Below are 25,547 nucleotides of genomic sequence, written 5' to 3' on the forward strand. Positions count from 1 at the left end.
AGGTTTCAATGTCCTTTAGTTGCCAAAGTCAAAGAATCTGGTACAGCGGTGAAGGAATTCCTTTCCTTGTAAATTACATTATGTGAGTGATTTAAGAATTGAATGTGCTTCTTTTGCCAAAGCATAGCAATCCGTGTATTTAGCAGCGCACATTTACCTAATGTCTTAGAGATAATACCAAGCCCCTACAATGCAATGCACTAAAGGTCAAGTTACTCACTTTTTACTCTCTTCCAGGCTTATTAGTACTTAGGGTGTACTTCTAGGACATGCAGGCACGTCCGCATGGCTTGGTTATTAGCTTGACAGTGCTGTAGAGGGTGTTATTTCACGTAACTTGGTAGCTTACGACTGTACCCTTACAAAAATGCATGTAGGGTTTCTATAGAAATTCGAAAGCGTTGTGTCAATACACGCTGTTGAAAGTCTGTTGATAATCGGCAACATCTTGGATGATGCAGTGTTGACCTCTTGTTGAGCGCTTATGAAATAGTGGCCCATGTGTTTCTTAAGAGCGCTTTTGGAATTCGCGCAACTGAAATTCTGTTGATTTCAGGCTCAAATGCTTCAGAAACTCTGCAAGTGACGCTTTTTGATTTTCTGCTACCTTTCCACTCCTGAACAACAGAAAATAGTACACGACCATCGGTTTGCCAGGAGCAGACACGGGGTGATTTTCATTAATGCAAAAGTAGTACAGTACATCTCCTAGCTGCGATAAGTCACCACATTCTATGTTCTGCCCGACCAATCAACAATCCTGTCTGATCAGTGCTGGTTAATGATAAGCATAGTGAGGCATAAAAGAACAAAACAGATCTTGATCTTTTAAGCCCCATTATACTTACTCACTCATTAACCTACACTAAACTGACTAAATTGTTGATTGATCGAGCAGAACATAGAATGTGTTGACTGACCGCAGCAAGGATATGTGCTGTTCTACTTTTGCATTAATGTAAACCACCTCGTGCCTGCTCCCGGCTAAACGTTGATCACGCAGCATTTTCTGTTAATCCGCAGCGGAAAGGGAACACAGAATAAAAAATGCGCGTTAATGAGAAAGAAAAAATATGCATCTTTGGTGAACCCATAACATGAGCTGGGCTGTTTATTTGCTTTATTTCAATTCATATGCAAGGTATGACGCCAGGCTATTCTTTGCGTAAAACGCTGATACGTCCGGGAACTCCTCGCATGTGATGCTGAAATAAACAATATAAATCATAATTAAGTTGCGGTATATACTAACTTAAAAATAGAGGAAAGGCATTTGTGCGCTGCTCCACGTCATAGCTCAAGAAATTTCTTGTCTAAAATGAGTTGTCACTGTCTTTCACTGCTTAGACGGCATCGACCGCCGCTTCCACAGCTCGGCAGCACTGCCACATCGTTCATTTCTCCCTGATAAACAATATATGCTGCCGTCAAAGATCCTATTGTGAATATAAATAGCAAAGTGCAAGTCACAAGCATTACTACCCAGAAAACTTGAAGCAGAATTACCAACTATAGGCACCAAAATGAGTGGAAACAAAAACAAACACTGCAAAAATGGTGGAGCTGCACAGATTCAATAATCCACAATGTGTGACAGAGGCATATTATGATCTCGATAATGTGTCCGTCTCAGCGCGAGTAGCGTATCGAAAGAGTACAGCACTGTGCCGAACAATCCGTCAAAAACGGTCACCTTGTAAAAGAAAGAAAATGTCGCCATCCCAACTGGCGTTCCATCGGCCCCAGCGTCCGCGTTAGAGACAAGCCTGGTTCTCTCTCTCTCCCTCCTTTTTTTCCGACGAGGCTGGCTTGCCTGCTAGAAATATTTACATGCTCGCTTCCCCTTGTAGCACACACTGTACAAGACTGGCACAAACACGAATAGGAAAAAGTAAAACTCTCACCAAAGTGCAGACGCTCCCTCCGCCCGTGCCGGCTTTTCGCCCAGAATCCAAAACGCCTGCGACTGTTGAACTTCTTAAACACGTCCTCCTTGCGCAGAAGCTGCCACCCAAGAGCGGATTCCTCCGAAGACTTAAATGCGTACGTTCGCGCTCAAATTTGAACAAAACGATCTTCGTGATAATCACCAGCGAAAAACCTACATACGGTGCTTCGCTCACAGTGCAAGATGCGACCACGGTGGCGGGAAAACGCCAACTGAACTGGCACATCGCCGCACTCAGCGTACCCGCGTCCGCGTGCAAAGAAAACAGGGCGCGGAAGAACAGCTTCGGTGAAAAGGGGGAGCCGCCGCCCCCGCTGCGCGAGCTATGCTGCAGCCAAGGTCATCTCCGTGAAGACAAACCACGGAGAAGGCAGAGAGCAGAGACCCAGAGGGAGCAACCCCTCCCCCCCTCCCCCTTTTTCCCCCCAGCCGACAGGAAGTAACTCTCGACCCTCCGGACATGCTGGCGCCGTTCGCGGCACGGGGGAAAGATGGGTGTGGACAGTAGCAAGGCAGTGGCCGAATGCTTCTTTGAAAAGACGAGTCGCGGATAGAAGACGCGTGTAATCCTATTTTTTTTTCTTTTTATTTCATACGCGAATGTTTTTGCTATGCGTGTTAACTCTATAGTATGCGTGGGATCAATCCGTCATTATTAGAACCCCTCAATGTTTAAAGTGACTTCATTTTAGCATGGTGTCCACTTTAAGAAAGGAAGGAAAAGAAAAAAATAACAGTTAAATTCTACAAAGACATACAGGATTCCAATACAGACTGCACCTCATTTTGCGGCAAAAGCTACGGGCAAAAATACCTAGGCTTGGGCAGAATGTCAGACCCTGAAGCATATATATAGTGAACTTTGCAACTGGTTTAAAAAAGCTTTGTCCTGCCCTACATGGTAGGTTCAATCTAGGATCCTGTTTGTTAGTATGATGACTCACTGAACTTGTTTTATGATAAATATAAAATATGTCCTACCACTAAAGTTACCTTCTGCGACATACAGAAGCTGATTCATTACGGATTCTGACTGACATTCAACGATGTATTTGCATTATTAGTGGAGGCTTTGCCATCATGAAGTTTTTAGGGCATATTTTCACTGTGTTGCGAAGCTTGAGCTAAGTGTGCACCGTTAATATGTACTTTTATATAACATGAACGAGCACGCAACTGCATGCTGCTCTTATATTTCCCTTTGCAGAATGTGGCCAATAGTTGATTACAAGTGAGACCAAAAATTCATAACGAAATTGTCACATCATGTTCTTATCATTTGTGCCTAAAACTACTTAAAAACATGGGTCAGCTTGAACAGTACACGCTAATTGTTCGTGAACGTTGAAAACTGACAACAAAAAGCACATAGAAAAAATAGCACAAAAAGTCTATTGGGTAGAACACAATGAAAATTCTGTGGGCCCTGTAAAGATTGCACTCAGCTGGGATTGAATGTCTATCGAAATTCAATAAATTCAAAAGGCGGTCAATAGTCCAACAATAGAGTTTCAAAACTCATTTTTGTAAGGGTACGCTAATGGGTATGCGTGAGATGACACAGAAACAAATTAATAAATCATGGATTATGTGAGTAGCAGAGCACATGCATACGAACTAGAATCTGCAAGAGATCCTCTCAGCCTGAAGCCACTCGTCCTCTCGCGTCATGCTGTTAAAGGCGAAGGTCATGTTCATCTCCCCCCCCCCCCCTCCTCATTATAGCGCACCTCTTATGCGCCCATTCGTTGGTTGAGCCACGTCACCATCGGCGTTGCCTTTAAAGGTGTAAACGAGTGAAAGACAGTGAAGAGAACACCCGAGACGAGCCACCAGGCAGAGTGCGGGTCTCACCGAGGCCTACATCAGCAAACATACGCGTGCTCTTTCTGTCTCAGGCTCCCAGCTTCGCACTCTCCTCCAGCGGTTTCCTTTCGCTTTTGAGAAAAAATGAATTCTAGGCACACTACCTGGGAGTATGGTGGTGAAAGCTCTTGGTTGTTTCTGAATAATAAGCTGCAAAAAAAAAAAAAAAAAAAAAAAAGCGGTGTAAGAGCTTTATCTGCCGCTGCTGCTCATCAAGCTACACGAGTACGCGATCAGTGCCGCTCAAGCAGTGACTATTATAGGCGCTTCCACTGAGAGGGGACCGGGCTTTTCGAAGCTGAATTATTTCGCATTGGATGTGTTGTAACCGTCCTCAGAATAATTTCCTCATAATTCCGTCACGTCGGTATTTATGTCCACATAGCTGTATTGGGAAATATTTCTTTTGGCACCTAAATGATCTCGTAAATGGTTTTTCAGGCTTATCAGTCACCTCAGTAGGTCAGTGCCCAAGTGCTAACCAAAATTAAAGCAGTAACTGTAGGGTAAATGGTAAAAATCGTGTTGTAACTTATGACGCTGTCCCGATGCGGAGCAGTTCGGAACACCACTTTGTGATAAGACGTGCTAGAAGACGACGCGCTCTGTCAACATTAACTTCGTACGTCAGTTTGCGCCAGTTCAGTTCCTTGTGATTGTTCTACCCTTGAGCAATACTTCCTCTATGTCAGTGCCAGCGACTTCGCTCGCTTTATAGTAACGCGTGTATAGAGATCTCTACATCTGCTAGTCCAGGGTGTGGTGCCTCGGGATGCACGGAATTCGTAGAAATAAAGTTTGCATTACTGTCTAATTGTACTCCTCGTGGGGCAGAAATCATCCGCAACATGTCACATTAGGAGCGCACATTTCTTGAATATTCCAGCTCGTTCATTAGAAAAGAGCCCGTTCAGAGCAGCCCACACTATTTCAACCACTAACACGAAGCTTTTCAGAAGCAACAGTTGGTGCGCAAAGAGCTCATATAGTTTAATGTCGATCTTCTTTGCAGCACAGAGAACACTGTTTCAATGTTCAGTGTAGCTGGTGATCTGTACGCTATGAAAAAAAAAACTATTTTTCAGAAGAATTCAATAATACTGCGCATCGCAGTAACAAGTAAACTGCACTATAGTTATTTGTATTCAGGGTAACGTTGTGTTTTGACAATCAAAGTTTGGGGGAAGATAGCATAAGGAATCCATTGCTTGTATATCATTCAAAGACATTTTAGGAGCCTTCGCTGGCCGCTCTAATCAGTGACGTTTTCGACAGAGTAATAGTATTCAGGTATACAATCCCTATAACGCGTACAAGAATAATTACTAGGGACTTTAGCGACTAAAGTGGTGAAAGGCGAAAGCCTGAGTGCCGCATTCTGCTGCGAAACTCGCACTAATAAATAAATAAATAAATAATAATTAAGCAGGTAAATAATTTATAATCAAGAAACAATCAATAACTATTTAGCTATTAATTAATTACTTAATGGGTCATCAATTTAAAATTAATAATTAATTAATTAGTAGTTGGTCATTGATTGACATATGGCCATATAAGGCACGCGTTCGCGCATACTGTGGTGGTACTCTGTGATTAGTCGAGACCTCTATGACGTCATCCCGCCTCGGCCAATCAGAACGCCGGAAAAGCGGGACATATTTTGTCCACCACAGCATGAGCCATTAAATAATTTCGCCCTAATACACCAGATATAGATACAACATTCCCTTCGAGGTTCCTGCGGTGCACAGACCGTAACTGTTGGTTATAATGGGCGAACCAAATGTCAGAGGACGAGAAAATAAATCGTTTAGAAGCACTGGTCGATACCTTCCCACCCAATACCACGGCTCGATCTTCGATTCCAGTTCTGCAGCCAGGTTGGAAAATAGTACATCACTCATCCAGTGTTTGCTTTCTTTCGCAGTTCCTGCGACTAACATTTAAATGAAATAAATTATCCTTGCATGCGCTAAGTGGAGGGCTGCGTTCTTTATACGTTTGAAAAAGGGTATCGCAAAGATGAAGACGCTTCTTGCGAGAGATAAACGTCATTTGTTTTCCATCGCCTTTATGGGACTCCTAGGTCCCAGTGTGTAAATATTTTCCCTGGTTCGCACGGAAAAACAGACAGAGGCAGTATGTTTTGTACACAACATCCTACGAAACGTTAACTCAAGCACCACGACCAACGCAATAAGAGAAAAACAAGACACTAAACCACGGGCGGATGAAACAGTCCAGTATACGCACGCCCTGCAGCGCCGCCCACACAACTCATAAGTCAGGTCTGCGTTACCTTATCTCGCTCTGTACCGTGCGCGGGCGCTTGCACTTCCCAAAACACTGTCAAGTTAAAGCTTTTTCACGTTTTCCCAGCTCTTAACACACCCGGCGGCTCGCACCTTCTCGGCTGGCATTTATATTACTCCTTCCTTAACGCGCTCTCCACGTGGGGAGGAGGGTGGTGATAAAGGGCAGCGAGTACTAAATCAAGGCCAAGAAACTCGCAGTGCCGTCTCCCCGTGTAAGCAGCAGCAGGATTGAGAGGAGCACTCATGCGCGCAAGTACGCGCAAACGCAAAAACGCGCAAACGCGCAAACGCACAAACGCACACAAGCAGCAGCGGCCATTTCCTGCCGACGCGGACGGACGCCGCAACGCCCCCGCACTACAGCGAGACACGGCGTGCGCAGCGTCGCGCCGGGGGGCAGGGCAATCGAAGAAGACGACGGCGAGCTCCGACGCGTACGCCTCCCACGCGCAGGTCCGAGCGTAGCAAGAGGCCGAAGAGCGGCTGGCTGCTTGCGCCAGGCGCGTCTGTTTTGCCTCCTCTAGAGCGAGACGCCTACGCACACGTCGAGACCACGTACCCTGGCTGCCTCCTCCATGCTTACCAGGCTCCTACTGTACATTTCGCTGCTGTGGCACTAGGGGCCCGCAGCAGGTGGCAGATGCAAGAAAATGCCGGTGTAAGCATCAAAGTGGCCTAAATTCGGAAGCGTTACGCGTCCCCACGTCAAATTAAGAGGGGTTCGCGGACCTTCCAGGCCAGTCCTCTTGCAGTCGTCGGTGCAGGCGGCTTCCTATGAATATCTGCTTTAAATGCGAAAGCATTTCTTGGCTCATGAATTGCGCGGGTAGAGTCTGTCATCAGAGTCTGTTTTCAGTGCGTGTCAGTATGAACTATCGAAAGAGAGAAAAAAACACTGCCGCGAGTGGGTTTCGAACCCTCGCCAGAAAGAAAATATTTATTTATTTATTTACAATACCCTCAGGGCCCGTAAAGGCATTGAAGAGGGGAGTGGGTTAACAACAAAACAAAATAAGCATAACCGTATCGTTTACAAGGGTATGAATTTCAAAAATATCTAAAATACAACAATAAATACAAAAAAAATAGATACAATATGAGATTCCCTGGCACAGCTAGCAGGACGCTTTACTAACACTGCTTTTTTCTATTGCCGGCTTAGACAAAACCGCACAAATACAATACAAATCACTCTATGCAATGCATCAGCGCCACACAAGAGTGCATGATTATATCAGTTTCCTCGGAAATGATAGGTAATCAAGAATGCGCACCCACTCAGGGTGTTCGCTTCATTGAAAATGTTTTGTTTATTAGGGAAGTGCATCGAGTCGAAAGAAAACTGTGTGTGTATATATATATATATATATATATATATATATATATATATATATATATATATATGAGGGTGCTCGTTATAATACATGAATGAAAGAAGCCAACAGTCGGCGAGGCCAAGGAAAGCATTGGGGATTGTACTTCGTCTTTTTTTTTTTAATTTTTACTTCGATAATCACATAAATTAGTAATGTAATCTGTTCAGGGGAAAAATAATTAAACACAAAGTAGCTATTGATCACGTTCTACGTGACGCTGGCGGTAACACAGGACGTTCCACGTCCGCCGCTTTGGTTGAGGGTGGCGCTGGTGAACACTCTCAAGGTTCGTGTACAGACAACATTAATACCCAAGAAAGTAGCAGGGGGGACAGCGGCCGATGTAGCTCAGTTGGAAGAGCACAGGACGCGATATTCGGAGGTCGTGGGTTCGGATCCCACCATCGGCACGTTGTTTGTTCTACTACTTTGTGTTTAATTATCTTTCCTCTGAACAGATTACATTACTAATTTATGTGATTATCGAAGTAAAAATTAAAAAAAAAAGACAAAGTACAATCCCCATTGCTTTCCTTGGCCTCGCCGACAGTTGGCTTCTTTCATCCATGTATTATAACGAGCACCCTCATTTCCCCTTCATTTATCTGCTTGTAGCTTACGGGGGTCTCGGTTCTGGCAGTCTTGAAACCATAGATAGCGTAAGAGGGTTCTAGCATAGCTTTCGCACTCGCTATTGATCACGTTCTACGTGACGCTGGCGGTGACACAGGACGTTCCACGTCCGCCGCTTTGGTTGAGGGTGGCGCTGGTGAACACTCTCAAGGTTCGTATACAGACAACATTAATACCCAAGAAAGTAGCAGGGGGGGGGGGGGGGGGGGGGGGATAGCGACCAATGTAGCTCAGTTGGAAGAGCACCGGACGCGATATTCGGAGGTCGTGGGTTCGGATCACACCATTGGCACGTTGTTTTTTCTTCTGCTTTGTGTTTAATTATCTTTCCCCTTAACAGGTTACATTACTAATTAATGTGATTATCGAAGTAAAAATTAAAAGAAAAGACAAAGTACAATCCCCAATGCTTTCCTTGGCCTCGCCGACTGTTGACTTCTTTCATATATATATATATATATATATATATATATATATATATATATATATATATATATATAGTTCCCTTTTGACACATACGTCATCCCGCCGAGTTCAGCCGTGGTCCAATTGAGTAATGTCACTGTCAGCCGAACCCACCAGGTGGCGTGACAGAACTTCCAATGTTATCTCTACTCAATAAAGTTTTTCACTCACTCACTAGAATTACTGCCCCTAAGGACATTTATTACCCTGTAATTATTTGTCACCTTCGGCAAACTGCGTCTCATTCCGTGTAAGAAGACTGCAAATAACTAAACTAAGCTAACAGGCTGACATCGAAGGAAATTTTTAAGTTCGAGTTTAAAGTCATCTGGTTGCGCAAACCAGCGACGCAAAAAATTAAACGGCTTGTACTGTGGGACCAGTTGGTCAGACATTAAGCTCAAGGAAAAACGCAGTGTCTAGCAGCAGTCCCAGTCTGGCCTTTCTTTATCTCGTCAAAACGCTACATATTTTGTTGAGCATAACGTATAAACTTCCTGAAGGATGAGTAGATTACTCTGAAGTTAAATATCATTGAGTGAGACGAATGTACATTCAGGAGCCTACATAGGGAGAACACTGTTTATCAAGTCCTGATTTCTTTAACACCACGTTTCATGCTCAGGGAGCTGTGGTATATATATTCTAAGTTACTGCTTCGGAAACTCTTCCTTTCAAGCTTGGTCTTTGCCTCGCATGGACTAGAAAAGTCTGTCACAAAAAAGTGATCAGGAATGTTCTTAGCGATCGCAAATACTTACGAGCCACCTGAAGAGAGAATAATGAAATTTTACAATAAGCAAGAAACCAGCGTAGTTATAAGCAACGTTTTACTGAAAAATGCGCTCGTGTAGAATTTCTGGCCACGTATCCGATTATGTCCTGCAAAAAGCTCCTATTACTATCGTATTGGCAGCGATCAGAGGCGAGAATGTTTTAGCCAATGGCATGAAAGTTCAAGTAGGTTTTATTAGACACCGGTGTTTTGCATGATGAGGCACGTGATAGACTGTAGACACTCCCCCTCTTATCAAGTTAGCAGCCAGCCGCCGTTGCGATGACGATGAAGAGAAGCGCATACTCAGTTTCCACATTATTTAGTAGCCTGGATATCTGAATTGCTTCAAAGCCGAGCGTTTTACTGTGCATTAAATGGCGTCCATTCTGGCAGATATAAGCAAGCCAGGGGAGTTCCTCAAGGAGCAGTCCTCTCACCTGTGCTGATCAACATACTACTCAGCTCAATTCCAGTTTATAATGACGTCCGCACTTACGTATGTGCAGACGATATCGCGTTTTTTTTTTTTTTTGCGGCTGCATCGGATTTTAAATTCCTTTATCTCCGCTTGCAAACGTACCTAAACTTTATTGAGTTTTGGTTGTGTGGCTTGCGTCTCACAATAAATGTGAACAAGAGCGCTGTCCTTGTTTTCAATATAAGAGATCCTGTAAGTCTGTCTGTAATGTATCAGCAAAAAATAATACGTCAAGTTAGATCATTAAAGTATTTAAGGGTCACTTATGATAGTAGTCTTTCATGGCAGCCCCACATTAACCATATTGCTACGAAAGGGGCTCAGGCCGTGGGCATGTTGCACTGAATTAGTCGTCCACGGTCTAGAATGCGAAGAGATGGGCTTTTAATGGTTTATGTTACGTACGTGCGTCCAATTTTAGAGTTCGGTTCAGTGTTGTTTTCTAGTTCAGCAGCTAATAAAATTCGCCCGCTTGTTTTCTTGGAGCGAGAAGCGCTTCGGTTGTGTCTTGGACTTCCAAAATTTGTCGCCAACAATGTGCTCTGCCTTGAAGCCCGGATTCCTCCTTTGATATGTAGATTACAAATTCTAACTGTTCAGACGTACCTAAGGATGTATGATTCAGAGTTTCGCCGATCTGTGTCTATCTTTTGCTATCAACCAACCTCCTTTTTCGGTGTCCATTGGCCTAAATTCCACATCCCTCAGGTAGTTATGGTCCAAAATTTGCTAGACCCTTTACATTTTTCCCTTCCTAGTATTCTTCCCATGCAAACCAGCGGATCATCTGTTGAAATTGTCTTTGACAACATATTCCCGTATAATGCTAAAGACTTATCATTCGGGTTTCTAAACGGATTATTCGAAGATCCTTTAATAATCCTTTTTGATAGCTTAGCAATAGCGACTGACGCATCTCAGTGTAATGAAAAGGCGGGTGTGGGTATGTATTGTCAGCATTTAGACTGGTCTTTTTCTGTTCGTCTTCCGGACTTCACCCCAATTTTTGAAGCGGAGTTTCAGGCTGTGGTACTCGCTTTAGGGAAACTAGACTCCTTTTTTATCAAGTGGCTGTAATTTCCGACTCTATCCTTGTGTTCATCCCTCTTCGTCAGTGGATTCTGCAATTGTAAACACATTTCTCGTCCTGATCCCTCGACATTTGAAACTTGTACATATGGTATGAGTAGTAGGCCACCGCATTGTGACTTTAAATGTATATGCTGATAGTTTGGCAAAAGAGTCCCTCAATGGCCCCGTATTATCTATCCTTCCGGCGACAGCGTACTTCGCCGCAGCGAGGTTTCGGATAAATGTTATATTAAATATGTATCTGATGACTACCTACATCTAAATTACTCTTGGAGTAGAAAGTTATGTCATTCATGGCTACTTAGGATTTCTCTAACAAAGCTGCGATGCCGTATCCCACCTTTAAATTTCTATCTTTACAGGTCTGATTTGGCCCTTTCTCCAGTCTGCGCACTTTGCGGTGAACAAGAATCATTAGATCGCTTTCTATTGTTTTGCCGCCGCTTCCCTACGTTGAGAGGACAGTTGACGGAAAGGCCATTGCAACAGCTTGGCCTCCTTTTAAGTAGGCCGATATTATTATCATTTGACGTCACCATCTTTGGACACAGTCACATGTCTGTTTTTACCGCCATGCAAAAGTTTTTACTGGAATCAAATCGTTTGCCTTAATAAATATTTCAACGTCACTTGTTCTACAATTCCAGTGTTGATCTCCCGTGTGTGTTACCAGTTTTCATTTTATGTTTCATTTATTACCCTTTTTGTTTTCTTTCCTCTACCCCTCCAATCACTTTCTTTTTTCTTATTACATGAAAGTATACTTCAAAAAATTTCTTTCCTACCCAATTCTTGGCCGATCCCCCTCGGTGGGTATGTGCCATATGTTATTTCGACAGCAACAACACCAACAACAAGTTACATTGCCTTCGGCAGAACACACTGTCTGGAAGCAGCGCGTTAACGTCAAGGAAACTGTGAACAATCACATCGACAAAACGACCTCGCTCTAAGAGTCAAGGGCTAAACGGCGACTTTCGCTGATTCATACACCTTGCGCCGTCGATACATCGTTAACGTTGTGCTCCACATTTTCTCTGCACGGTTCTTGAATTTCTGCGAGAATCGCTAAGGTTCTTAATATAGTCGCATGATGCCTATTTGCTTCTTCCCACGTACGCCCACGGCTTCAAACTTTATTTTAAACCTCCTTCTGGCTCGAATGAAAGGAGACTTCCTGTACAGTAAATCAGTGCTCGCAAGAACGGTTCAGCGAAGCGTTATCTGATGCTCCTTTAGAACAATCTCTTTTCGCGTGTGTCCTGAACATCGTCTTGCTATTGAACAGTGCGGATAATATTCCTGTTAGATATCCATAAATGCTTCTTATAAGAGAAGTATCGAAGCAGTTCTTAATGTGTTGCTTTCCACAACAAGCACGTGCTTCAAACGTTGTACCGAAAAGAAATCATTATGTAAAGATGCCATGTAACAAATACTTACGGCCCTCAACTCAGATGGAACCTCACGAGCGTATACTGAACACTTCGTCTTTCAGAATATCTGGCTGGAGATCTGTCCGTACTGTGCTGCACTCAAATTGCGACCCCGTCATGAGAGAGCGAGCTCCGGAGGATCGATAACTAGTAGATGCTGTTTTGTGTGCCCCTATGGCCTATATAGGGAAGATGTCGCAAACGCGGAACCGCGGGGTGAATTAACGCTGACATTTGCCGTTTACAGTTCTCTAGAACGTGTAGACTCATCCATTTATGCCCGTATGAGGCATCCTGTCATTAGATTGCTAGACGAGCTTCGTTTAGCATAGAGGCAAATACTAAATAAGGAATAAAACAAAGACCATATTTCTAACAACGTACTGGGCTTACGAACGGCGTCTACTTGCAAAAGCGACCAAGAAAGTTTATTGTGTAACAGGCAGCAAAAGCTTCCCAGGCGGCAAACGTGGGCTTGCAAGAAAAGCTCTCGTATACATGTTATAAAGAGACGCGTTTCGTGCCAAAATACTGGCTATTTGGCGGCGATCTCTCATTTTACTGAGGAGGGAAAAGACTGAGTACAACTTTTCAGATAGATACGGCTTTCCGATCAATCAATGTTTCCAGCGTTCCTTCACTGCATGACTGATGATGTCCAAAACGCGGATGCGAGTGCCTTGCCGGAAAGAGGTGGGGATTTCGTAAAGGTCACTTTTCGCAATTCGATCATCTCTTTCCTACGTTTTTAAGATTTTGTTCCCAGAGTTTTTTTTTTTTTTTGTTTTTTTTTTCCTGTGGAAACATCAAGCGTTCAATTTTAACCCTCCAAGCTTGTTTCTTCCGCTGCACTGCAAGCGGCCGTAGAGGGTTTTGTCCCCGTACCGTTCGCTGCCTTATATTTCGCTATGTTTTTAACAATCAATGGCATGCCCTTTGACCTCAAGCCTTATAACAAAACTTAACATTTGACGCATTGGTCAGAATCTATATTTTGTCATATTGCCCTACTTTTTTTACTTCTTCTTGCTGTTCATTAACCTTGTGCAAAGTCTGCAAAACCTTTTCTTTATTTCTGATTCTGTAACAATAAAATTTCAGTTTAAAAAACAAATATCTGTCGCAATTCGCTTCTGAGCCATATTACTGGAAACAGCATTAATAGAGTCAGGGCTGCCTCCGGGAATGATAACACAGTCTATTAACTACGTGCTGTGATAACGAAAGCTAATTAAACCACTACTTGTTAATTTAGTGACCACAAAGAGCATAAGCACAACCTCTGCTCTATCGAGTTCGCCAAAGCGGCATGTATCAAATGGTGATATTAAATCAGCATTAAGCGAATCAGTGTGCTTACACAGATAGATAAAGATTGGTTCGTTATATGCGTGGGTACTTCAGGTTGCTGTATTTATTGAGTGAGCGGAAGTGGACTCACCCTCTCTCTGAGCATAGTGATCCTATCGTTAAGATACTGGAATAACGCAACGTAAAACATAAGCGTATGTACGCTAGATAGTTTTCGTTTCTTTACTCCATCAGTTAAACAATAGCCTTTAGGAAAATAAGTATGCGGTCTGAATGAAAATGTCCTATTTTTTTCAGCGCCTTTTGGCAAACCGGCATCATTATTCAGTAAAAGGAAAGGATGTAATAATATATTTTACAATAAAGACAAGCTTCTTTTTTTTTTTTTTTTTTTACAACGCTTATCAGTATAATATGCAAAAAGACAGCATAATAAGGTTCTTCATTCTGTCTTTCGCTCTACCTCTGTCGAAATGAATTATGCAGGAGTAATATGAATAATGAGAAACAAGGCGGCCACATAACATCGAATATATTCTCAGGTGATTCATGCAAAACACCATCCACCACACCTGCACAAAATGAACGTGTGCTGAGTTATGAAATACACGCATTCACAGTGTCTGCAAGATCCCCGAATCTCAAGGGGATCGAATATACGGTTCTTTCAGATGCTCATTGCGCCTGCAAGGAGTTTCATAACGTGTATTTCAAGATTTCTCGAAATCGCCAGTCTTCCTACAGAAATCCTGAAAGAACGGAATAATTCCAAGTAGACGCACGCTGAAAACAAGTTCAGCTTTTCACTCCACCCAGAATTTGCTTCTTCCAGAGCGCTTGAAGCAAACTAAGGAACAGGAGTAGAGTGCGATGCAGAGAACACCCACGCATCGCAGCAGAATCGTCTTACCTCTGCTGCTGCGGATTAGGATTACCTGTGCGCCCTTGAAGCTTCCCTCGATGCGTATAGCGCCTCCTGTCGTCGTTAAAAAAGGTTATTGTCCCGAAAGAAAACTCCGCTTTCCTGCGCCAGTAGATTTAGTGCATTGTAGCGTTGCAACGCACAAGCCTCCTTTCAGGTTAGGAATACGGTGCGATGAATTTAGCGGGACCCGCACAATGCCTGCCGTGCGAAGTGGACAGCAATCGGAATATAATTCAGCGCTCGCTTTTAAACTCCACACTATGTCGCCATTATACTCAAAATCTTTTGCTACGGATGTGAATAAATACAGTTCCAGCCGGACGCAGCTTGTGATGTTTTTGAAATGTAACTCGCCAGGCACAGCTGCGAACGAACATTGAGCAAGCCATCAAGAGAAGCTACTCTGTTTCTTGGAAATATTGGGCAGACTATAGACATTCAGCCCACGATCATACGGTATACGACACATGGACATGAAGAGTTTCTAACGCGTTGTGGCAACGGCAAAAATTGTCTTCGCTTTACCCACCTAAAGTAATATCAACTCCATCCAATTATTCTTCTGGATAAAACAAGAATAGTTTGGCTTTTACGCGATACGTTAGGGTTTGTTAAACGTCGAAGCACACCACGGAGCGAAAATTCACTGCTATCATTTCCTCGCCACTCAAGTCAGTCGGGACCCCTATACAGATGGGAATTGGTTGACGCCTTTTATAAGTGATTGGCAGTGCAAATTTGCCTCTGAGATTCATGCCCCGAAATTGGCATCTGCGCAAGCCGTTTACTTGCAATATCGGTCAATGACAACCACATCTGCACTGTTTCGGTGCGCACACATTACTGGTCCTATTAGACTACAATTCGTCGTCAGCCGTTGCTAATGCCAGTATGGTCCAAAAATGGCGAAGCATCCATCCCGTCGTCTGACACCACACACGAAGCGGGAATGGAGATAGCTAACACGGAGCATGTGGCCAAGTGAGGCGCACGTGTCGTATCAGGGCTGCATAAATGAGAAGCCGCGATGATATAGTGTCGCCGCCAAAGCAAATGAGGAAGCGACCAAAGCGTATCTAACGCTCTGCATTTAGGCCACCCTTTTTTATCAGGTGGAAGGTAGAAGACGAAGAAGCGCCCACATCTGACGAGCTGCAGGCGGACTTTCTCATAATTAAAGTGACGCGGGTGAGGCAAGCAAACCGAAGAGTGAAGCTTGTCGTGCGAAGGCAGCTGCACTTGCAAAACGTAATGCTATCGCATTCCCACGCATAAGATGTCTAAATGCTGCTACCAAATTTCTTCTCTTTTAAGGCGAAAGCCTTTATTGCGTCATCGTTGTCGCCAGCAAAAGTGTCCCGCTTTTATGGCGGCTCTGATTGGTCGAGATGGGATGACGTCATGGAGGTCTCGACCAATCACAGAGCACCACCACAATATGCGCAAATGCGTGCCTTAGATGGCCATATGCCAATCAATGATCAATTACTAATTAATGGATAAATAATTAGGTAATATTTACTAATTAATGATTGTCTAGTTACTTGCTAATCGCTAATTATTATCACTTATTAATTATTAACAAGTAATTGTTATGTACTGATTAGTGACAGTTGTGTAATTACGTAGCTTTTAATTAACGCCGCGCACCCGGTAAAATCAACCATACAACAGTAAACGTAGAACAACTGCGAAAATGCAAGGAGCGCGACCTCGTCGTTGCCAAGCAGAATTCACTGAATTCATCGCTACATGCCCAACAGTCGCGTAGTGGAATGCAATAACTCAGGCTTTCGCCTTTCATCAGTTTATTCGCCAAAGAGTCCTCGAATGGTTTCTCGCGTACGGCAGCTGTAATTTCATTTTATAGGGGTTTTTATGATTAGGGCGGGGTAGCCTATCAATACAGACCTAACCTAAATTTAGTTTTCAGAGTACCTTCGAAAGTTGATGCGGTGTGAAGAAAAGTTAGGCCATCTGTATGCACGGGCAGTGTATGTGCACCCGGTCGACGTCGACCACAAGGCGCACTATTCGATTCGCACGGTGTCGACAGTGCGCGTTTTCACGTGCTAAGTAGTCCACAGGCTCGTTTCACAAACATTTTTCTGAGTTCAACGTCTTGCTCATTTCTGTGCGATGCACGCAGAAATTGAAAAATTTTTTTTTATTTCACTCCAATAGCTTCGCCCGGTGAAATTTTACATCTCACAATTCGCACTCAAGAAGATTTCATTCCTAAGCATAAATAATCTGTAGGAATTATCACCGATTGTCAGTTATGCTTACTAACACGGTTCCTTGCTGTTTCTTTTTTTTTTTTTCTGAATACTTTTAAACGCGGATGCCGAAACGTATCCGTGTCGCATATCTATTTTTCAGTGGTAACATAACCAGCAAGAGGCGTTCTGCATTATGAAAGCGCACGTGACAAGGCGCCCTTCGTTTATGAAACAATATTGTGCAAAACCACGGGGTAGAATTTCGATCTTCGCGATTTGAAACTTAAAACTTTCTTGGTGCGCTTAAGGAACCAAGAAACGTCAGCAGCTCTTTGAACGCCATGTTCGCTGTGAAATAAATTTCGGACCAGAACCCGTGCACAATTATTTTAGAGTAATAGGCCTTATTGTGCAAAACCATGGGGTAGAATTTCGATCTTCGCGATTTGAAACTTAAAACTTTCTTGGTGCGCTTAAGGCACCAAGAAACGTCAGCAGCTTTTTGAACGCCATGTTCGCTGTGAAATAAATTTCCGACCAGAACCCGTGCACAATTATTTTAGAGTAATAGGCCTTGTTGGTGTAAATTACTCTTTCAATTACTCTTGAAATGAAAAGGCGCCGTTTAGAGAATTGTGAGTCGCTTTCTTTGCAAGACGATGTGCACTGTTAAATAGTCCATTTCTTGAAAAGGCCCATGTTGAAATGCAGTGCTACGCTTGCCTTAAGGGACAGAGAAAACAATCTGAGCAAAGAATTTTGCCAGGCATATTTCTAGGTCGAATACTGCAGGCGCATGAAGAGGATGATAAAAATTGGAATAAGGAGCGAATAAGAAAGAATATTAGCGCGTGTAGTTTTTCTCTCGTCTCCATAACAATCAAACAACAGGCTATGATATGCAGAGATATTTTGATGTTGCGCAAAACAGCCTATTGCGCGAGGCCTCTGCGCATATGCAAAATGTGCCCTAGCGGTCAGTGATGAAACTAATCTATACGGTGTTGCTTCGCGCCGCTTCTATGCGAAACGCATAGAAAGTGTCTTCGCATGAACTCAACAGGGATCAAAGGCGAATGCGAATTAATTCTTAGTGAACAGCTAGCTGAGCAAGAGGAAAAGTTATCAAGCACGTCCTATGTCATTCAAGGCACCGTCAAGTAAGCGGCGGTGGCAGTGTAGCTTTTAACGCGATATCGTTTAAGGCTTCATTCACCGAAAATTCCTGCGTTGGTGTCCTTTGTGGGTGAAACGTTGTCTGATATCCCGTGGCCAGTTCACATAAGCTTTTAGACAGGAGCTGTCAACTCGGGTCTCTACTTACAGATGATAGCGTGAGATCAGAATGCGACCTTATGTAAGACCATTGTCCTCTGAATCAGGCACGCTACCCTTAGGCCAATGAGACACGTTCTCACGGCTTGGTTAACCGGTGCTTGATATGTGTTTCAGGTGACCTTCCTCATGCGACTGTATGTACTAAAGAGTATGTGTGAGATATATTAAGAGGAACAAGTTAGGGAACTATAGTATAGTAACAAAGATCGACAGGGAAAGTTGGGGAAACGGGCATTTAACTCTTTCGTGTCGTACCCTTAACGGCGGATAGTTAATTGCCTCAATTTCCCCCTTAAAAAAATGGTTCTGTTTATTATCATGCACTTGCACAAAACGTGCATTTCATTAGTCATGTCCTACGTTCATCACCCACTGTATTTTTTATCAGCACCAGTAGTGCGATAGTCTTAGAGCAACAGTCGCTCAGCGTCGTCTGCTGCTTCTTTTCCCAGCGATTCCCGCATGGCGTCACCACATACTCGCGCAAAAGGAGGATATAAACGCTCCTTGATGTGTCTTATTTAGCAATGAAATTACGGGTATGTTAATAGTATACTCTTCAAACCGAATCGCCTACGAAGGAACAACCAGTCGAAAAAAACTACAGAACTGTGTCAAAAGTATACGACAAAATATCCTGTAGTTCTGTCGTAACCATCAGATTTTTCTGTAGTTCTGTAGTACTTTTCTGCAGTTCTGTAGTTTTTGTGTAGTATATTTCTGTTGTATGTAGTTCTGTAGCACTTTCTGCTGTAACTATAGAAATTTCTGATGTTACTACAAAATTTTCTGTTGTCACAACAGGTTTCCCGTCAAAAATCGCACAGAAATGGTGTCGTAACATCAGAAAATTTTCTGTAGTTTTTTCCGACTGGCAACATCTCAAACTAATCGAATATGAACCAAATATTTAAACTAACATTCGCTATACATTGCCCAATAATCATACAACACGAGCAATAATATAAGAACATAGAAGTATCATTGTCTTCACTGTGGTGCGATGCTAACTTGTGTATTTAAAGCTGTAGCTGTTAATAGATGCCACTCTATTTTTCACTATGGGGCAGGCACACAAATTCAGCGTGTTACCTCCATCACTCTCAACTAATAGGTGCTAAAAATTACCTTTTCTTGCTGATGACGACAGCGAATGAAGTAGAGTCACACCTCAAGGCACGAGACGGCTGACGACCCGTATATTTTATGGCCTTCCATATTGGGCATCGAGTCAAGGTTGCTAAATTGCCTAAGCCTCCTCACGTATGGTAGCCTTAAAGGCTATGCATGATTATCAAGGTATTAAGGGCTCTGTCATACGGCTGGACAGAGAGCAGCATCCGTCAACCCCCCGCCGGACTAGCTTGCCACCGAATTTTTTTCTGTTGTAGGCCGTCATTGCACCCGCCACCACTTCGGTGGTGGACGACGGCTGTTGTTGCGGCGCGCGTCTTTCTCTCCCACTCCCCTGATAGAGCTGGAACAGGTCTTTCCACTTTGGTTGGTTGGTTGGTTCATAGGAAGGGAAAGGCGCAGTATCTGTCACACTTGCTCTGTGGACACCTGAACCGCGCCGTAAGGGAAGGGATGAAGGTGGGAGTGAAAGTGGATAGAGAGAAAGGGAGGCCGTAGTGGAGGGCTACGGAGTAATTTCGACCACCTGGGGATCTTTAACGTGCGCTGACATCGCACAGCACACGGACGCCACTTCGTTTCGCCTCCATGGAAACGCAGCCGCCGAGGCCGGGATTCGATCCCGGGAACTCCGGCACAGTAGTCGGGCGTCTTACCATTGCACCTCCCCGGCGGGGCACTTTCCACTTTAACTCCCACCTTTCTCCCTTCCCTCACGGCGCGGTTCAGGTGTCCACAGAAAACGAGTGAGACAGTTACGGCGCCTTTCCCTTCCAGTGAACCAATTAATTATTAAGGCCTTTACCCCATGTATACTGATCACTGCAGGGTTGGTGCGGTCCCTCTTTACAAACCTAGAGGTGGAAAGAAACAATACTACAAGACTTAATGTAAGCTTGAGCCAATTGTTCAGAAAATATTCGGAAAGTTTATAACATACAACATTCGGTTGGAATAATTTCTAAATACGCTATTTGATTTCTTCGTATAATCGAACATGAAGGTTTTCGGTTAGATATTAGAAAATTCCAGATATTCGCACACACCCTAAACACCGCAGTCCAAAGGCCAATATTTGAGTGCGTTGGCTATGTATAGTCCTGAGGACCTGGCGCTGCCAGTACACTTCCAATATTGGACCAATGGTTTTGCGCTGACTGGGCAGCAGCTATTTAAAACTGTTGAAAACCAGGGGTCATTCCTCTAAAGCGGACTGCATATCAGCGGTTTGCTTTTCTTTTTATACGCCAGCAGCCCTTCTGAATCGCCCTCTGAAATGCGCGAGTCCGGTCTTTCAGTCAAACCTACCACGTGATCTAAACCACGCGTGGCTGCCACCTGATCGGCTACGTGGCCTTCCGTTTCTCACCGCATACAAAGGGTGTCGTTGACATCGTAAGAGGTCAGAATGCCATGCGAGAAGCCGCGCTCTTTGGGGAAAGCGTTGCGGAAACTCTACACAGAGAACGTATTGCAGCGCTGGCGCACTCCGTGTTCCATACAAGCTTTAAGTGTGGATACAGGTTACTCACTCCTATAAGGTGGCGCTAAGGAGAAAACCTTTTCGTGCATTGATATTTGAATAATGGGTTAATTTCTCTTGTTTTTATTTCACAACGCAGTTTACGGCTTTTTTTTTGTTACAGTCTGTATGCTCGAAATACCGTTTTTGATTAAATTACCGCGGCACGAAGTTAGGTGGGCGGATGAGGTTAAGAAGTTCGCAAGGGTCAAGTGGATGCAGCTAGCACAGAACCGGGTTAATTGGAGAAATATGGGAGAGGCCTTAGCCCTGCAGTGGGTATAGCCAGGCTGATTATTATTATTATTATTATTATTATTATTATTATTATTATTATTATTATTATTATTATTATTATTATTATTATTATTATTATTATTATTATTATTATTATTATTATTATTATTATTATTATTATTATTATTATTATTATTATTATTAATTTTAATGTACCATTCCTGTGTGGTCTGTAGTCAGGATAAAGTTTGGCCACCTCATTGGCAGTTATAGCAGATTTACCAATAAATAACGCACTTGTGGTCATACATTAGGCTGCTCTCGTCGAAAGAAATGATATCGCTATTTAAACGACCAGTGTTATTCCAAGCGTGAAACCGTCACACACAAATGAAAGTTGAACTTTATTTTTAAATATATATTGTCTTATCGTTGGGCAGTTGCCCTGGATTCTTCATGCTGCATTAAGATATAAAGTGTCACTGCTGAGAAAAAAAATGAATGTCGATAAAACTGGCCTTTTGCGGATTACACGAATGAGAAATGTTAGTTCTTACCAGTATCGATTTCAGAACTCCAATACACGTGAAGTTCCACCTTGTAAATATCTAGGAGTCACTATTACACACCCACTAACTTAGAGTGCTCATATACCCGATTCGACTGCGTTTCCTAAACATTGCTTCTTGAGGCGTAGTTAGGCACGCTCCTAGCACTGTCAAGTCCTTGGCTGACAGCACTTACGTTAGTTGAAAAGGTAAATATGCTTCGGAGTTGAGGGCTCCGGAGTAATTCCATCACATCGGTTTCTTTACCGTGCACTCATATCGCACAGCACACGGATGTATCTTCGTTTCTTCAACTACATCGAAACGCAGCGGCCGGTGGTCGGGATCAAACCCGGGCAATCTGGATCAGTAGTCTTACATCATAATAGTTTGCCTGCTACAATTTTATAAAGGAGGTAAATGCGGGTAATATTTTTCACACAGGAAGCAGCGGAATATTATTATCTTGCGTAAGCTTTATCAGAGAGCCACACGTTCTGTACGCACCGGAACACCAAACGCCTAGCAGATACACACGTAACTGCAGAACTCAGCGGAGCTGAAATCATTAAGAAAATAGAGGAAGCTCAAGCAAAGACTAATATCACTCTAATACGTTTTTGAGCTAAAATACAAAGGATGATGGAGGAACTTTACCGGCACAAATCGAATCCTGTCAGTGGTTTACTGTCACATGAAAGGTCCCGCAGAATGGATGTAAACACGCTTTAGTTTTTTATTCTTTCTTGTAAACGAATTTAATTTAGTTTAAGCTCGGAATAGTCTCCCTCTCATTCCTCTGGTACTGAAGCATAAGAAAAACACACCACACATCGGTCACAGCTGCAGTTTCGATAAAATAAACGCATACGAATAGTTTCCCACTCCGCAACATTTGCGATTGGAGTAAGGTTGTCGAGTCTGCTATTATTTCTACTAACTATAAAGAAGACTTTTTTTTATAATTAGACGTGCCTGAAGTTTTAGAAACCTACACTTTGTGCTTTTGTTCCATTTGTTATGTCCTATTTTTGTTTTATTTGCGTGGCATACAGTGTATCATATTTACCACGTGTTATGTTCCCGTTTCATGCTCCTCCTACCTGGGCCAATCTGGCCTACAGTATTGAGGAATAAATAAATACATTTCGAAGGAATAAACAAATAAAGTGTGTTTACATCCATTCTGTGGGACATCTCATGTCACAGTAAACCACTTACTTATACATGGTGCTCATTGTGAAAAATGGGGTGCATCTTCTGTGGGCCGCCAAGTGGTCCATGAGTTATGTGACCCATTGGTCACAAGACTAGTTCGTCTCACTCGATGAATGCAGCACGTCACTTTCCGCAGGTAGAGTGACCCACAGAACGTTATTATCAGAAAAATGACGGGAAAAGAGGGTCTAGTTAAGACACAGACTAAAGCAGTCAACAGCCACTGACGCCAGGAAGCAAGGTCTGATGATCGTGACCATCCACGTAATACATCCATTATTTTCACGGCCTCCGTACACAAAGGGACCCACGACGAAAACGAGGATGAGTTTTATACTTGCTAACCGTAGTTAGACAAAGCGAACGCGTCGTTCTCCTTGGTTTCGCTTTTGAGTAAGCTTAGGTTTAAACAAGAACAGAAAAAATTTTACAACGATAAAATTCGGTGTCTGTACAATCGAAGACGCCGTCAACTACAAGAGGGACCATGCGAAGTTGTATCTGCCGTCAATGGTGAAAGGTCAAGTGGTGCTACACCATAGGTATCACCATGATTAAGCCATACAGCCACACTGTTACCTCTGGCAGGCTGAAGGTCAAGAGGACGCCCAGATTGACCTTGGCGGATACATGGCGCGCAGTGAAACTTTAGGTTCAAACACAGCGGGTTCTCTTTCACGGCTCACGCAGGAACTGAAGAACTGGCGTAACTTTACGCGAAATGGTTCTTCCGTATAACGTTTTCTTGTTTTCCGCCCCGTTATTGTTGTCAGGACATACAAAGTACTCTCGGAGAGCAATAACAAAAGCATCGGCTCTACCAAAAACATGGTGCAAGCGCAGTTGCGCGCGCACTATAATTACGATTGCATCGGCGTAGCAACATCCACTTCGAACACAACGGCAGCCAATGACTGTTGGACCTATTGTTTGTACGACGCACAAAAACAGGGAAAGAGGAGGGTGTGGATATAGAAGGAACGATCAGGCAACGCTACCACCGGCTTTCGTAGAAAGCTTCCGCGGGTGGATAATTGATATCCTACGCGGAAGTGTTTCACGGTTGCCCATGTGCGCGGCGCGATCCCAGTGTCAACAAAACGGACTCGGTAGAAAAAAAAATGTGTAAGCAATCACGAACAGCCTGACTATACCCACTGCATGGCGAAGGTCTCTTCTATTGGATGGAAAAACAGCACGACAGACGAACACCACAGCAAAGGAACATATTTCTCCAATTAACCCGGTTCTGTGCTAGCTGCATTCACTTGACCCCTGAGAACGTTTTAAACTCGTCTGCCCATCTACTTTTCTGCTGCCCGTTGGCTACGCTCTCTTTCCCTTGAAATTCAATTTGTTACCCTTAGCGACCATAGGTTATCCTTTCTTCGTGCTACATTTCCTGCTCGTGCCCATTTCTCTTTGCTTTCCACTAGACTGTCAGCAACTTGAGCTATTTCTCTTACCCACTCTGCACGCTTCCTATCTCATAACGGTACAGCTACCATTTTTTGTTCCAAAGCTCTCTGAGTTGCCTTCAACTTACGTCAAACCCTTTCCGTTAGCATCCACGTGTCAGCTTCATAGGTGAGCACAGGTAAGAGGCAAATGTTATATACTTTCCTCTTGAGAGATACCGGTAGGCTGATAGTCGTAATCGGTGAGCACTTGTCAAATGCATTACATCGTAATCTTATTCTACTACTTATTTCGTTTTCATGGTCTAGATCTGCAGTTACTACCTGTCCTATGTAGACATTTTCACCTACGACTTCCAGTGCTTCGCTACCTATTGTAAACGGCTGTTCCTTCCTGAGGCTGTTGGCCGTTACCTTAGCCTTCTGTACATTAAATTTTAGGCCTCTCTTTCTGCTTTTCCTGTCAAGAACATCCATCAATCATTCTTTGCACTTCCTTCTTTGAGTTACTAAGCAAGTCAGTGTCATCAGTGAACCGCACTTCTCCATCAACCCTCATCTCTAACTGCTCCCATTCCAAGTCCCTCAACACTTCCTCTAAGCAAGGTGGGAATAATATCCAGAACTGTGGCGCAGCGTACACGGAAAGGTGGATAGAAACACAACACAGGCGCACACTACAACTGTAATATGAAACTTAACACGCATTTCCTCTTCAAAACTGAGCCACAACTTCCTCTTCCACTCCCAAGTACATCACACTGTGTACGTTGCGCCGCAGTTCTGGATACTATGCAGCACCAAATCTCCCCTCAAACTGTCATTCTAAGCTGTGAATAATACTGGGGAGATTATATCTCCTTGCCTAACACCCTTTCTTATCGGAATTGTATTCCCTTCTTTGTGCGGAACTATTCTTGTTGTGCAGCCACTATAGATATTTCCCAGTACTTTCCTGCACCCTGATTTGGCAATGCCTGCATGACTGCCGAGGTTTCGACTGCATCAAATGCTTTTCCATAATCGATGAATGCTATCTACAGCGGGTGGTTATATTTTGAGCATTTTCCTATCAACTAGTTGATGGAATGGATATGATCGATAGTAGAGTACTTTTTCAGAAAGACTGCCTGATCCTTCGGTTGATTAAACTCTAAGGTTGTTCTGATTCTATTAGCGATTACCTTAGGTAATACATTGTACGTAACGGATAGTAAGCTGATTGGTATGTAATTTTTAAGGTCCTTAGAATCCCCTTTCTTATAAATTAAGATAATCTTATCG

At 43.4% G+C, this 25,547-nt stretch overlaps 1 long non-coding RNA gene across 1 annotated transcript; it reads right to left on the minus strand.

The window, feature by feature from the left end:
* Positions 1-1,080: 1,080 nt before the first annotated feature.
* Positions 1,081-2,041, minus strand: LOC146173143 (uncharacterized). The gene is made up of 2 exons (XR_014702367.1): positions 1,694-2,041; positions 1,081-1,205 (listed from the first exon to the last, which is right to left on the minus strand). It is a non-coding gene; the product is annotated as an uncharacterized LOC146173143 (long non-coding RNA).
* Positions 2,042-25,547: the final 23,506 nt, after the last annotated feature.

The sequence above is a fragment of the Amblyomma maculatum genome, chromosome 11, assembly GCF_055883805.1.
Source record: "Amblyomma maculatum isolate TAMU_Amacu chromosome 11, ASM5588380v1, whole genome shotgun sequence".
NCBI lineage: Eukaryota > Metazoa > Arthropoda > Arachnida > Ixodida > Ixodidae > Amblyomma > Amblyomma maculatum.